This window comes from Pelophylax lessonae (assembly GCF_965119305.1).
Source record: "Pelophylax lessonae genome assembly, chromosome: 12".
NCBI lineage: Eukaryota > Metazoa > Chordata > Amphibia > Anura > Ranidae > Pelophylax > Pelophylax lessonae.
The window spans coordinates 66,394,369-66,410,916 of NC_138779.1; positions in this window are offsets into that span (position 1 = coordinate 66,394,369).

Genomic DNA, 16,548 nt, shown 5'->3' on the forward strand with positions numbered 1-16,548 from the left:
TAGTGCAATAAAGGATTTCTACATTTCTACACCAATGCCCCAGTATCATGGTGGCCAGTGAACATATCCCTATTACATTTGTGGAGAGTTAAACAATTCTCGTTACAGCAATAGTCAATGTAAATGATCAGTAGAAGAAGGGCCCACTTTCATTTGTGTTCAGTGCAGCACTTCCTTACTTTGGAGTTCAAAGGGCTCATTGATGTCAGTAAGGGAAGATCTACCAATCAATGGTGTCAGTTAGAGAAGGACCCCCAATCATAGTGGCTCAGAGGTTACAGAAAGCATCAAGATGCCAGTCTCAGTAAAACTAGGCTCTAAAATACCTTTGCTGGCTGGACTATTATATCATTGCAAAATATTTATCTTCTAGAATTGTCCACTTCCTGCACTGGACTCTGATGTCAACTCAGGGGACTTTTGTGCATTCTCCACACAAATGACATAAGGACTGCAAGTGCAGTAGGATAGAACTTTTTAGGATTACCTTGGTTTATTCTTGTGATTCGTGCAAAAATTCTGTTTTTCCTAGTTGTCTTACAGGGGTTTGTCAACCGTCAATATCATTGCAATAATCTGAACGCTTTGGAAAAAAAACTGAAAAAACTCTAGCAATAGGCATACCTGAATGTTACTTCATTAAAGTTTTATTTTTATACAACACATTTTTTTTTAGTTTACATTGGTATCCTCTAAGCAGCTGTTTTGTTTTTATTGCCTATAGTTTTAATAGTGCAGAATAAATTTGTTTGGTATAACAAAAGGTTTTCTTTAACTTGCAATTAACGTGGAGGTTTTGTAAGTGGCCCAAGGATCCTTATAAGAGAGAGTATTGGCCATGTATTGATTTACGTTCCAGCCTGCCCTAGCACTTATTTAATCACTTAATCTAGCCACTTTTTTGTAGTCTTTAAATTAATTAGAGCTTACTGAGCAAATTATTTAGTTGTTTCTTCACAGACACATTTCATTTTTCAACTAATCTATGTAAGTTGTCAGTAATGGCACATAACTACAATTTTATTTTTTTTTTCCTGCTGTATTTGAGATTTAAATAAATATTTGCAATCAAAAGAGCAAAAGTGAACACCGAGGGACCTGAAATGTTAGGCAGACAGAATTCTGAATGATGGAGGTAGGGAGGGAGTTGAGGATAGGACAGAAGGGCTTCAGAAGAAAGTGGGGCCCAACAAATAGGTCATGTGGGACTGATTCCCCACACACATAAGTCATAATTTATAGATCAATAAACTGTAGGGAGTATTAGAACACTTATCGTTCCTATGGTCTGTTTATGTAGCAATTACTGTATAATCATGCCCTGTAATATATAGCAAATATCAAAGTATGCTTGCTAATTAAAAATCAGGATGACTGATGGGTATTTTAGGTATGCAGAGACAGGTATAGAGAGGTACAGTAAATGAGAAAGCCAGGAAATTAGGTGAATAGGGGCAGCAGTGTAGGGTCAAGAATGGACCCAATATACCTTATAGCGAATGGGTCTAAACCCAACAGGGCCAAAAGCTCACTCCAGTGTTTCCAAAATACTTTTTTTACGATGGTTTTGTAATGGCTTACCAAAGCTAGTACATAAAAAAATGTAACATATTTACATGTTTGTCCATTTTATTTATTTAACTGTTCATGGCAGGATAATTTCCAGTCTATACTTGATAATGAGTCAATATTTGAAAAGGCTGGAAATGACCTTTACAGAGGCCTATGATTCAGGGCTGCCAATTATCTATCTTCACCTAGATGGCATCATTTGTTGCACTATAATTGCAGAAGGCAGTCACCAGGTAGTATAGCTAGAAACCTCTATGAAATAATGCAGACAGATGATTTTGCCCTTGACTAGACTAAACTTTTGTTCTGATTTGTCAGATGTTTCATTCAGTCAGTACAATAAAATATATTTTAAAGCTAGGCTAAGTAGTTTTTTCCTGTGGTCCACATAACACAATCTTAAACATCCTTTCATGGCTCTTTAGCAGATCCATCCATCCTCCATCGGTCCTATTTTTTTTTTTTTTAATAAACATCTTAAATTTAAAAACCCAACCCCCAAACATATTCAATTTCTCATTTTTGTTGCCAGAAATCTCCAGTTCTCCAAATACAGCTAAAAAAAACATAATAACTTAATAATACTCCTGGAAAAAAAAAAAGTCTTAGCAATTAAGAACAGAGCGGAGGACTTCACTAAATCTGTCAGACTTGGACTGGTTTTAACAATCCTGTATTACATAAGCATATCTCATGTCTTCACTAATTCTTTAAAAAATGAATAAAAGCATTTGAAACTAAATCTCCAAGCATCTGGGTGGGCTGTCTGGTTGCATTAGTATTATCCAATTCATTAAATACCATTAAAATAAACAAGATTATGTATCAGTGTCATGTTCATCATAGGCAAGTTGTCTCTTCCTCCTCTTACACCTGCACATATACAAATCATTTCATTAGGATGTATGGTTTATTTTATTTTGACCATAATTATTATTTAATTATGATTATATCAAAAAAATATCACATTCACACATATATAGATAGATAGATAGATAGATAGATAGATAGATAGATAGATAGATAGATAGATAGATAGATAGATAGATAGATAGATAGATAGATAGATAGATAGATAGATAGATAGATAGATAGATAGATAGATAGATAGATAGATAGATAGATAGATAGATAGATAGATAGATAGATAGATAGATAGATAGATATAGCTAGCTATCTTTCTATATATATATATATCTATATATATATAGATATATATATATATATATCCATATATATATATATTTTTTTTTTATGCAGTATATGTGTGCAATTGGAAATAAAAGTATCAAACTGCGCTAACTGGACTAAATAAATGAGCCGCTAGCACATCAACTGACATAAATTAAATCAACCATAATACAAATATAAGTGCAGCGCTTAAAGAATAGTGTAAACCATAGTGAATGATTAAACATGATGTAGCACCCTACAAGGTAGGTGCTAGGTAAAGTATAGTGGGCCTTGTCCGCCTAACAGCAGGGCCATGTTTCAGTTAGGTTGTCATGGTTCCCAGGTGTGGCTGTTGAGACTGGGGAGTCCCCCTACTGTGCTCAATGAGAGGGCTCTCATTGGGCAGTGGAGGAAACCCAGCCAATGGCACACTCAAGCTTGTATCTACCCCAGAAAGGCAGATTCTGCCACACAGCATTCTGGGAGTGGGTATAGGTTTGAGGGGAGAACATGACGCAGAGTCTTTGGCGGGAAGCAGAGTCCCAGGAGGGAAAGTATGGCTGTCTCTTCTCCTGTCAAAGGAATCGGGTGGCTTGTCTGAGGGGACAGAGGGCTGAGCTGCAGAGAGGACCCGGTGTGCCGAGGACCAGCGGAGCTGAGAGGGTTTGAGTTTCAGGAAAGCATTCCCAGTTCGTGAGTACTGCAAACTGCCTCTGGGGGTCTGCCTAGTGAGAGGGGACCACTCCGGAGAAGGTCAGAGGGATCCAGGAGCTAGCTAGCCGGTGCAGGAAGCAAGTGTAAAGGGGGTGCAAGTGTTGACCCTGAAGTGTAACGGGGGTGCTAGAGTTTGGGCCCTGAAGTGTACAAGGGGTGCCAGTGTGTGGACCCTGAAGAGTAAAGGGGGTGCCAGTGTGTAGACCGTGAAGTGTAGAGGGGGTGCCAGCAGTTGGGCCCTGAAGTGTTCAGTGTACAGTGTGCAGTGTACAGTGTTGAGAGTTGCAGCAGCAGAAGCAGTTTACAGAAGCTACCTCAGTCAGGGAGGACTGGAGGGAGCAGTATTCAGGGCTTTTGAGCTAACCAGAGTGTCAGAAGTCAGTTCTCAGTACATTTCAGGACTTTTGAGTTAACCAGAGTGTCAGAAGTCAAGTTTCAAGTACAGTACAGCAAGTCAGTGTTTTTTAAGTGCCAGCAAGCGCTGGTCGGCACCCAGCCGGCGTCAAGACAGCGCTGAAAGGCATTTTTCTTCAAGTGTCCCATTTTGTATCTAGTTGAGCCAGAGAAGTATCCCACTCCTTCCCTTCTCCCATCCGCAATATAAAATAAACAAAAAAAACCAAAGATGCCGGACTGGTCTTTGACTCAAATCTCACACTTGGGTATTCAGCTTAAATGGGCTGAAGGTGTTACCGGTGACCATGGAAGACCCACATCAGGCCCAATGCCTGGAAAATCTGCTACAATATAAATGTTCATAGAAGTGAGTCCCAAGTGAAAAAAGCAAAATCTCCAAATCCCACTACCAAGGAAGACAGTGAATACGCTCACTGGAGGGTATGGACCCAATATACCTTATAGCAAATGGGTCATACAGGCTGGTTTCAATGAAAATCCCCAAAAGTAGCTGAATCACCAGAAGTTTCCATAAGGTGGTACGAGCGTTTCTTATATGGATGCCAGGAAGTCCCTCAAGATTACATAAAAAGGGATAAGCCAGACAAAGCCGACATAGTGTAAAACTGTTTAAAATTTATTGCAAAAAGGAACAGGAAAACACTTACAAACATCCAGTGTTGAGGTGATGATGAAACGCGTCAGTAACGTCAGTATTGCCATCTAACACTGCATTCCCTGATTCTTTTCACTGAATGATAGCATTAGTGTCAGTTAGCATCAGTCCCAGATAGCGTCAGATTGCCCGACTCACATTTAGTATCACACTTAACCCTGTGATTGCCAGCAACACTATCACAGACACACTATAAACCTCTATTACTAGTAAAATGTCTGAACGGATAGGTATTTTTGGTCAGATCAGAATTAAACTAGCATCCCTAATAGTATAGTATTCCTAAAAATGCAGCGTTAGCAGGTTTAGCTACGAAACCTGCCAGCCCCTTCTGCCGTCCCCTCAACAAGTGCTGTGTAGGTAGATCACTGTCACTTCTGATACATTGCACACAAAATTGCAGCATTAGTAACATCAGGCCTGATCTCTGCTAGCATTAGCAGGTAAATTTTATTTGTAGCAGTTCAAGCAGTCCCTGAAAGTTAGGTGCTCTTTTTCCTGTGAGTTGCACTAGGTACCTGCAAATTTAGTGGCCAAAATGTCTAGTGAAAGGTACACTAGTGAGGAGGCCTATAGGATTCTGAGTATGTCAACTGAGAGCAAAAGGGAGTCCTCACTGACAGAATCCTGAACATGAACCTGTAGAGAGCAGCGACACCCTGACAGCTAGCTCAGATGATGGAGAAGAGGTCCATGCTAATTTCAGATGTACCCTACCCTGTGCTCAGGTTGCTGAGGTGCTACAATCGCACAATGATTCTCATATGCAGCAAAGTGCCAGTACTAGTGGCGCACTACTTTTTGGTGAACTGGCGAGCACCAGCGTCCTACTACATCCTGGCCTTTTACACACCAGCACTTCAGTACCTCATGGTGACGTGGTGAGTCCCAGAAGTGCAGTCCAAGCTGGCTCGGTGCCTAGCACAAGTAGCATCCCCCAGCCACCAAGAATTAGAGCATAGGCCTGTAGAGCCCATAGTGTCCTTCCTGATGTGCTTGCAAGTCCTGATTGTCAGACCACAGATTTGGCAGCACTCGTACTTACCCCCTTCACTGCCCAACCCAGAATTCAGGTGGAAACAGCAAATTTAACTACTCCTCTTGATTTTTTTGAGCTGTTTTTCACAGAATATCTGTATCGACCTATTGTGGACAAAAGTAATTTATATGCCAAGCAATTTATCACTGTTAACCCAAATTCAAACCTTGCCAGACAATTCGCTTGAAAACCTATCACGGTTTCAGAGTTTAAAACTTTTTTGGGCTTAACCCTCAACATGGGCATTACAAAAAATAATGAGTTGTGGTCATATGGGTCCACAGACCCAATTTATCATATGCTTATGTTCTCTACTACCATGGCAAGACATATTTATGAGAATATAATGTGATTTATGCATTTCAACGACAATACACTCTGTTGTCCTCGGGGTGACCCACAAAATTTAGCCGCTTGTAAATCACCTTACCCAGAAATTTGCAGACTTGTATATGCCTTAACAAAACATCTGCGTAAATGAGTCCCAAATTCATTTTTCTGTCTCCCTTGCATTTAAACAGTATCTCTCCAGCAAGTGTGCCAGATCTGGGATCAAAACGTATAAGCTTTGAGGACAACAGGCTTTAATGTAATTTGTGGATTTACGAGGGAAAAAATCACATGGAGCATCCCCCCCCCCCCCCCCCAGGGATGCCCAGACTACATGGGGAGCAGTGGCAAAATAGAATGGGACTTGGTATCACCCTTATTCCAAAAGAGGCACCACTTGTACACAGACATTTATTATTCAAGCGTGCCACTTTTTAGACACCTTTTTGTTCTTGGAATTGGCTTATGCGGCACCATGCGATCTAATCATCGGTTCTTCCCCCAAGGGCTTGTAAATACCCAACTTAGATGGGGGAGAAAGCCTACTTGAGAATTAATGAATTGCTTGCAGTCAAGTGGAAAGATAATTGGGATGTTTTTGTCCTGTCCTCCATTCTCACAGATACGACAATCCAAATTTGCACTGCGTCTGGTGTTGTTGAGAAGCCCCTCTGTGTCCATGACTATTACCTTAACATGAGAGGGGTGGACTACAACAACCAGATGATGAAGCCGTACTTAGTTTCCCGTAAAGCTAGATGCTGGTACAAGAAAGTGTCTGTATATTTATTTCAACTGGTTATGTACAATGCTTCTGTGCTTTACATAGCAACAGGATGAAGTGGATCCTTCCTAAAATATCAGGGAGAGATCATCACGGCCCATTTGTATTCAGAAGATGCTGTGACCTAGTGCCCAAATTCAGATGCATTTAGCTGGCTGTATGAGAGGCATTTTCCGGATGTTCAACTGCTACCCCAAACCAAAAGTCACCCCAAAAAAAGATCCCATGTCTGTAGCAGACGTGGAATTAGGCATGGCACCAGCTTTTTTTGCCCCTCCTGGCCTGGCCAACCTGGTCTCTGGTTCAAGGACTGCTTCCATCGCTACCACACACTATTGGAGTATTAGTATAAGGTACAGCATGGCACAGTCTAGGGTACACATTCACAAAGGGTCTTGAAAAATGTTAGATAGTCTTGGCTTTCACATTTTGAGAGACCCTAGCCCTGAAAGTTTACAATTTTTGTAAGTTACAAAAAAAGTAAAGAAAAAACACAAAAAAAAAAAAATGAAAACAAAAAGTAAAAAAAAAAACATGAAACAAAAATTTGAAAAAAAAATGAAAAAGTCAAAAATAGTTGTTGTTTTGTTGAGTTAATGTTCTGTTGTTATGGTGTTTTATTGTTAACCTCTGTTTGCTTTGCATGGACACTATTCAGCTGCAGCACTGATCTGTTTATTTTGACAGCAGCAGGCTAGCCATTGGATTTTGGGGGCCTGTATGTTGCTAGGCTGCCAAAAAGTCTCTAACATTTGGTATCCCCATACTCAGGAGAAGCAGAATGTGTTTAGGGTGTTATTCCACATATACCCATGGCATGTGTGAGCAATATATAATTTAATTTACATCTTTGTGTAAAAAAAAAAAAAATTAAAACAAATGATTTTGACATTTTTCAAAAACTTGTGGCAAAAAAAAAAAATCTTTCATGGACTCAACATGCCTCTCAGCCAATAGCTTAGTGTATCTACTTTCCAAAAAGAAGTAATTTGAGGGGTTGGTCATTTTGTGCTATCCTGGCATTTCAGGGCCTCTGAAACTGTGATAGATAGTGAGCAAATCACGCCCTTTGAAAGCCTGAAGAAGGTCATTGGTTTTTGGCACCCGTACATGGCCAAGCTCCCAAAAAGTCTCACAGATGTGATGTATTTAAGTTACAACTTTGTGTAAAAAAAAAAATAAATAAATAATTTTCCAGAAAATTGTGGCAAAAATAAAATCTTCCATTGACTCAACATGCCTCTCAGCAAATAGCGAGGGGTCGCTACTTTTCTGAAAAGGAGTCATTTGGGGTGGGGGGGTGTGTTATCTTGGTATTTCAGGGTCTCTGAAACTATGATAGGTAGTAAGAAAATGAAATGAGGCAATTACGCACCTTTAGGCTTTCAAAGGGGTCATTGGATTTCGGGCTTCTGTATGTGACTAGGCTCCTAAAAAGTCTCACACATGTGGTATCCCCATACTCGGGAGAAGTATCAGAATATGTTTTGGGGTGTCATTTCACCAATACTCATGGCATGTGTGAGAAATATCTTATTAAACTGACAATTTTGAGTAAAAAAAACAAGGCAAATTTTTTTTGTCATTTTTTTAAAACTTGTGACAAAAAATAAAATCTTCCACGGACTCAACATGCCTCATAGCAAAATCCCTGGGGTGTCTACTTTATAATAAGGGATCATTTGGGGGGGGGGGGGGGTTGTACGGCCCTGGCATTTTAGCACCTTAAGAAATTTGATAGGCACTCAGAAAATAAAAGCTGTGTAAATTCCAGTATATACAGTATACCATCGTTTGTAGATGCTATAAATGAATTAATATACACTTTTTGGGATTTTTTTATTTTACCAAAGACATGTAGCAGTATAAATTTTGGCTGAAATTTATGACGAAATTTGAGTTTATTGGATTTTTTTAAAACAGAAAGTAGAAAATATCAGTTAAAAAATAGTGATAATTTAAGGGCTGCTAACCCTGTACAATCATCTGTGAATTGACATTCACATAAAAATACCACAGAAATCAATAATTTAGCATGCATTCCATAAATTAAGCTAATCAGTTTGATGAATCCTTTATAGAATTTGAAATATCATTGTACATATTAAAGAAATACACACACACATATATATATATATATATATATATATATATATATATATATATATATATATATATATATATATATATATATATATGCATACACTATATTGTCAAAAGTATTGGGACACCTGCCTTTACACGCACATGAACTTTGATGGCATCCCAGTCTTAGTCCAGAGAAAAGAAACAAAGGAACCGCGCTCTTACATCATAAAATACATATCACCATAGTGAATAAACAATAGTGAATAGAGAAATAAATAAATACATCTTCATTTAAATGATAGAAAATACATAAAAATTGTGAAGTCCATATATAATCCCACACGCAAATAACATCCCCAGTGAGTATTGGGAAGGTTCCTCTTCACCAGCATGCAGACGCACTATAAACTCACCAGACTTAATAGACCCCTATTGCAGGGAGTCAAATTGCGCATATGGGAAAATCCAAGATGTCATACATGAGGTCACAGGAAACAGAAGAAAATACGCATTCTGGCCCAGTCAGGATCTGACCTCAACCCGATTGAGATGCTGTGGCATGACCTCAAGAAAGCGATTCACACCAGACATCCCAAGAATATTGCTAAACTGAAACAGTTCTGTAAAGAGGAATGGTCAAGAATTACTCCTGACCGTTGTGCACGTCTGATCTGCAACTACAAGAAACGTTTGGTTGAAGTTATTGCTGCCAAAGGAGGTTCAACCAGTTATTAAATCCAAGGGTTCACATACTTTTTCCACCTGCACTCTGAATGTTTACATTGTGTGTTCAATAAAAACATGGCAACATTTCATTCTTTGTGTGTTATTAGTTTAAGCAGACTGTGATTGTCTATTGTTGTGACTTAGATGATGATCACATTTTATGACCAATTTGTGCAGAAATCCATATCATTCCAAAGGGTTCACATACTTTTTCTTGCAGCTGTATATAAATAGCATAGTCAAAGCTCCAGTGTTGACACATAGAGAGGGAGAGGAAGAAACACTCTCATGGTTCAGTAATTTTAAATTATTTATTTAACAAAGATGGTTATATTGCTCTTACATCAAAGAAGACAGGGATCAGCATGTATTGTATAGGAACCGCCTGTATATCGTATCTCAAACACCACCCAATGCGGTTTCGCCAGTCTATGTCTGACATCCTCAGGGGTTACCTATATATATATATATATATATATATATATATATACAGAGGCGTAACTAGAACCTTCAGGGCCCTGATGCAAGTAACCATGAAGGGCCCCCCAGACCCCTGGCCGGGGCCCTTACCTTCAAGCCCAGGGCTCTTCCCACTAATCCTGGGGCTCTTTACACTCGTTGCATGGCCTTTTATTACGGTCCCGCAGCAGGATTCTTTCACAAGTTCTGCAGTGGGCCCACTTCCTGCAATCTTGGGGCCTCCCCACAGTGGTGCAATGCCAGGGTCCGGTCGCAAGTGTGACCTTTGCGATCCTGGAAGTTCACCCACTGGTTTGCTACCGGGCCCCCTGGAGCATGGGGCCCGGTAGCGATTGCAACCCCTGCAACCCCTGTAGTTACGCCCCTGTATATATATATATATATAGAGAGAGAGAGAGAGAGAGAGATAGCTATGGATATACACAATATATTATCAAAAGTATTGGGACACCTGCCTTTACACGCACATGAACTTTGTTGGCAGCCCAGTCTTAGTGTGGAGAGTTCAATATTGAGTTGGCCCACCATTTGTAGTTATAACAGCTTCACCTGTCCCAAGGTTTAGGATTGTGTCCATGTGAATGTTTGACCATTCTTCCAGAAGCGCATTTGTAAGGTCAGGCACTGATATGGACAAGAAGACCTGGCTCAGAGTCTCCGCTCTAATTCATCCTAAAGGTGTTCTATCGAGTTGAGGTCAGAACTCTGTGCAGGCCAGTCACGTTCCTCCACCCCAAACTCGCTCATCCACATCTTCATGGACCTTGCTTTGTGCACTGGTCTAAATCATTTGGTGGAGGAGGATTATGGTGTGGGGTTGTTTTTCAGGGGTTGTGGTTGGGGTTGGACCCTTAGTTCCAGTGAAGGCAACTCTTAAGGCTTGAGCATACCAAGATATTTTGGACAATCACATGCTACCAATTTAGTGGGAACAGTTTGGGGATGGCCCCTCCCTGTTCCAACATGACTGCACACCAGTACACAGAGCAAGGTCAAAGCTTTGTTGATGGGGACAAGGGTCTCTTCCCGACAACCCTGGGCTGTGGTTGTCGGGGTCTGCAGACGGAAACGCCTCCTCAGCATTTTGACAGTTCTTATATAGTTGAGGGGCCACCTGGCAACGTCAAGGTACTAGCAAGGTGTACCTAATAAAGTGGCCAGTGAGTGTATATAAACTCTGTAATGAAAATAGCTCACATGTTAAGCTTTAGTGAAGTGAGCATGCTGTAGGAACCCTTATTTTCACTTCAGAGTTGTCACTATGAAGGTCCTTTTTATTTAGACCTCTCAGTGGCCTAATAAAGCTGCATTATTACTAACCTGATGTGTCACAATTTTTTTAAACAACAGTCCTTGTTCTCTAGTCTAGTATCTGAATTCGCTGAGATGATGTCATTAGTCTGCTGCAGGCAGGAGTAAGTCCCGGTTCACACTAGGGCGACCTGTGAGGCGACCTAGTCGCCTCACAGGTCGCCGCAGGTCGCCTCCCATAGGGAAGCTGCGGACCCGTTCTAATAGGAGCGACACAAGTAATAGTTTTTTTTACTAAAAGTAATTTCAGTAATAGTTCTGATGCTAGATCATACATACCTAAGGCAACAATACACATTCATGTTGGCCATGCATGCAAGTTCTGACTACCCCCAGGCTCCAGGATTGTTCAAGAGGCACACAAAAATCACAGCATGGCTTGGTCAAGCATGTTTGATTCAGTGGAAGAGTGCCGTGAAATTTAAGGGAAAATAATAGTATTCAGTGAAGGTTTTTGGGTTATCATCTGGCCTGAGTTATGTCCCAAAGAAACAAGATCATCATCTGATCCAACAAAAATGGGCAACGTTAATCCCAACTCTATGGTCAATAATTTGGTGTAGGCATTCAGATTAAAAAAGTAAAATTTAAAGCTCAACTCTGGGGAACTTGAAAATTAGCCATTGCAGTGGGGTTACACACAGTTAGTTGCTTGTTTAGGTTTAGAAGACTTGATAAAGAAAATTTGCTCACTTGACCTCCAAAAGATTTACCTCCCTTCATGACCAGGCCATTTTTTGCAATACAGCATTGTGTTACTTTAACTGACAATTGCGCAGTCATGCAACGCTGTGCCCAAATAAAATGTATGTTATCTTTTTCCCCACAAATGGATTTTTCTTTTGGTGGTAATTGATTACCACTACATTTTTTTTTTCTACGCTATAAACAAAAGAAGACAGACAAAAAAAAATCTCTAGCAATACACACCAAACTGAGCATGTGCAGAGTGCCCCCATGGCTCTATTCTAACAGGAGATGGTTTGGGGACAGTGGAAGAAGGGGAGGATCAGAGAAGACTGGATCAAACAGCCTTTTTACACAATGCAGAGGATTAACCCCTTAGGTTCCGCAGTGAGTATAACAAGCCTGCTTTTCTCCATATACAGACTAATTTTACTTTTTTGCGTTTAGTAACACTTTAACACAGATAGACTATCTGTCTGCTTTGCCATTACAGGAAGACAAATATCTGCTATTATTTCTGAGCTGGGCAGAATAAATCTGTGCTGGAAAACAGCAATGTTTTACTGAACATGCAAAATATTCCCTGCAGCCGTCACACAATTTGTACTTAGCCCTGGGACTGCACTGAGCCAGCTTGCTGTCAGTATGAAAACATTATTGCTTTACCGGCCTTAACAAACCCTGATCATGCACTGAGCTTGTGTACTTTATATGCCAGAGTTATTTTTTATTCTCTGTCCGACACTGATTTATAATGAACATCCTTTTTCTTAAGGCAGTACATTTTGGCTGCATTAAATTTTGAAAAGGACAAACTCAGAATGACCATGGCTTTCATTCGCTCAAGATCTTTAATAGAAATGTAGGCTTTAAAGTGAAACTCCACTTTTTTTTTACAAAAAAGAAACCCACAAGCAATTATACACACAAGAATCTTTTTAAAAAGTCTTACATTTTTTTGAAACTTTATTGTAGATTCTTTTTACCCAGGGCTGTACTGCCCATTAAGGACTTAAGCCCCCGAAGATTTTACCCCCTTCTTGACCAGGGGGTATTTTGCGATTCGGCACTGCGTGAATTTAACAGACAATTGCGCGGTCGTGCGACGCTGTACCTAAACAAATTTGACGTCCTTTTTTTCCCACAAACAGAGCTTTCTTTTGGTGGTATTTGATCACCTGTGCGATTTTTTGATCATGCGCTATAAACAAAAAAAGAGCATCAATTTTGCAAAAATAACAATATTTTTCACATTTTTTTATATGAAATTCCCCAAAAAAAAATTAAAAAATCAAAATTTTCGGGCCAATTTGTTTTATACTACATATGTTTGGTAAAAAAATCGCAAAAAGCGTATTTTGATTGGTTTGCGCAAAAGTTATTGCGTTTACTAACAAAGGGAAAGATTTTTGTCATTTTTGTTGTTTTTTTTTTACGAGTAATGGCGGCGATCTGCGTTTTTTTTGCGGGACTGCGACATTGCGGCGGACAGATCGGACCCTTGACTGACATTTTTGACACTTTTGGGGTTACCAGTGACATTACTACAGTAATCAGTGCTATACATATGCACTGTTACTGTAAAATGACACTGGTAGTGAAGGGGTTAACTTTATTTGAGAGGGAGGGGTGGTGTGTGTCCCTAGGGGCGTGATTCTTACTGTGATTGGCTGTGGCTTGAAGTGTAGGAACAGTGATCAACGGTCCTACATAGTAGAACTGAATGATCACTGTTCATACATAGGGGAGAATGACAGGCTACATCAGCCGCCTGCCTTTCTCCCGCTGTCACGGATGATCGCGAGTGCAGGGGGGGGTCCGTGACCGCGCAGGAGCGCGCCTCCGGCGGCGCGTGCTCGCTCCCCAGAGCCTCACAGGCTAGTGACGTACCCATACGTCACTTTGCCTGTGAGGGGCTGACCGCCGCAGTATATGTACTTGCGGCGGTCGGCAAGTGGTTAAGCTAATTGAGGTGGCCGCCTTAAGCAGCATTTATTGAGGTACTGTAGGGGTAGCACTGAGACTGGGGTGTTACACTCTGTACTCATTGTCAGCCCTCGTGCTGCACAACTTCTTTGGTTGCTATGGTGCAGGCAGCCATAATAACAAATGGCATTGTTCAGACCACGCCGCCAGCATCCTAGCAACCAATTGCACTGTGAGGCTTGGGCTGACAGCATCCTAGCAACCAATAGTGATGTCGCGAACCTAAAATTCGCGGTTCGCGAACGGCGAACGCGAACATCGGCAAATGTTCGCGAACCGGCGAACCGGGCGAACCGCCATAGACTTCAATAGGCAGGCGAATTTTAAAACACACAGGGACTCTTTCTGGCCACAATAGTGATGGAAAAGTTGTTTCAAGGGGACTAACACCTGGACTGTGGCATGCCGGAGAGGGATCACGCAAAAAAAAGTTCTTAAAAATTATAATTTTTTGATAGAGAGCCAATTATTGGAAAAATTAAAAAAAAATAAAAATAAAAAATTTCTTTGGATTTAGCATCTGGGGGGTCTAAAAAGTGTACCTGTGAAGTTTCAGCTCTGTAGCATGTCCAGAACCCCTAAAAAACAGCATTTTTCTTATATTTTCAGGAATATGGCTTCTCTGCGGCTGGCTTTTTCTCTTGCAGGCATTTATCGGGCATTTTTTTAGGCAGGCATGTCATTTTTTGTATTTAGTGTCTGGGGGGTCTAAAAAGTGTACCTGTCAAGTTTCAGCTCTGTAGCATGTCCAGAACCCCTAAAAAACAGCATTTTTCTTATATTTTCAGGAATACGGCTTCTCTGCGGCTGGCTTTTTCTCTTGCAGGCATTTATCGGGCATTTTTTTAGGCAGGCATGTCATTTTTTGTATTTAGTGTCTGGGGGGTCTAAAAAGTGTACCTGTCAAGTTTCAGCTCTGTAGCATGTCCAGAACCCCTAAAAAACAGCATTTTTCTTATATTTTCAGGAATACGGCTTCTCTGCGGCTGGCTTTTTCTCTTGCAGGCATTTATCGGGCATTTTTTTAGGCAGGCATGTCATTTTTTGTATTTAGTGTCTGGGGGGTCACAAAAGTGTACCTGTCAAGTTTCAGCTCTGTAGCATGTCCAGAACCCCTAAAAAACAGCATTTTTCTTATATTTTCAGGAATACGGCTTCTCTGCGGCTGGCTTTTTCTCTTGCAGGCATTTATCGGGCATTTTTTTAGGCAGGCATGTCATTTTTTGTATTTAGTGTCTGGGGGGTCTAAAAAGTGTACCTGTCAAGTTTCAGCTCTGTAGCATGTCCAGAACCCCTAAAAAACAGCATTTTTCTTATATTTTCAGGAATACGGCTTCTCTGCGGCTGGCTTTTTCTCTTGCAGGCATTTATCGGGCATTTTTTTAGGCAGGCATGTCATTTTTTGTATTTAGTGTCTGGGGGTTTAAAAAGTGTACCTGTCAAGTTTCAGCTCTGTAGCATGTCCAGAACCCCTAAAAAACAGCATTTTTCTTATATTTTCAGGAATACGGCTTCTCTGCGGCTGGCTTTTTCTCTTGCAGGCATTTATCGGGCATTTTTTTAGGCAGGCATGTCATTTTTTGTATTTAGTGTCTGGGGGGTCACAAAAGTGTACCTGTCAAGTTTCAGATCTGTAGCATGTCCAGAACCCCTAAAAAACAGCATTTTTCTTATATTTTCAGGAATACGGCTTCTCTGCGGCTGTCTTTTTCTCTTGCAGGCATTTATCGGGCATTTTTTTAGGCAGGCATGTCATTTTTTGTATTTAGTGTCTGGGGGGTCTAAAAAGTGTACCTGTCAAGTTTCAGCTCTGTAGTATGTCCACAACCCAAAAAAAACAGCATTTTTCTTATGATTTTTAGTAGAAAACTAATGCAGTGTCTTTCCAGCTGTCTTTTTTTCTTTCTGGCAAGCTGAAATATGATATGCCAAGGCAAACATGCCTATTAGGGTTGAGCGAACACCTAGATGTCCGTGTTCGACGGGTTCGGCCGAACTTTAAAAAAAAGTCCGGGTCCGTGTCCCGGACTTTTACCGAACTTTTCCCGGACACCGAACCCCATTGAAGTCAATGGGGACCCGAACTTTAAGGCACTAAAATGGCTCTAAAACACCAAAGGAAAGGGCTAGAGTGCTGCAAATGGCAGCAAAACGTAATTAAGAGCATGGCAAGTGCTCTGCAAACAAATGTGGATAGGGAAATAACTTAAAACAACAAAAAAAAACAGAAAAATAAAACAATGTTCTTCTTCATCTCTGAAGGACGAGGCCCATATGGAGTAGGAGGGAGGTTGAGGTGGTGGTGGATGTGGCGGTGACTAGACATATGCCGGTTTTCGGTAATTCGATATATCGCGGTATTGCATAGCCACGGTATTGTTATTGTGGCATTTTTAAAATACCGAGTTTCTCTGTCAAGTCTGCCTGACTTGTGAATTGATACATTTCAGTGAGCTGGATGACTCATTCACTCACTCAGCTAACACCTTTCAGCATTAAGTCTCCTAACTATAAACAAAAATGATTACATTTGTATCTTTTCCTTCCCTCTGCCAGGGAGAAAGGAAGTTTAACCTCTTAAAGACT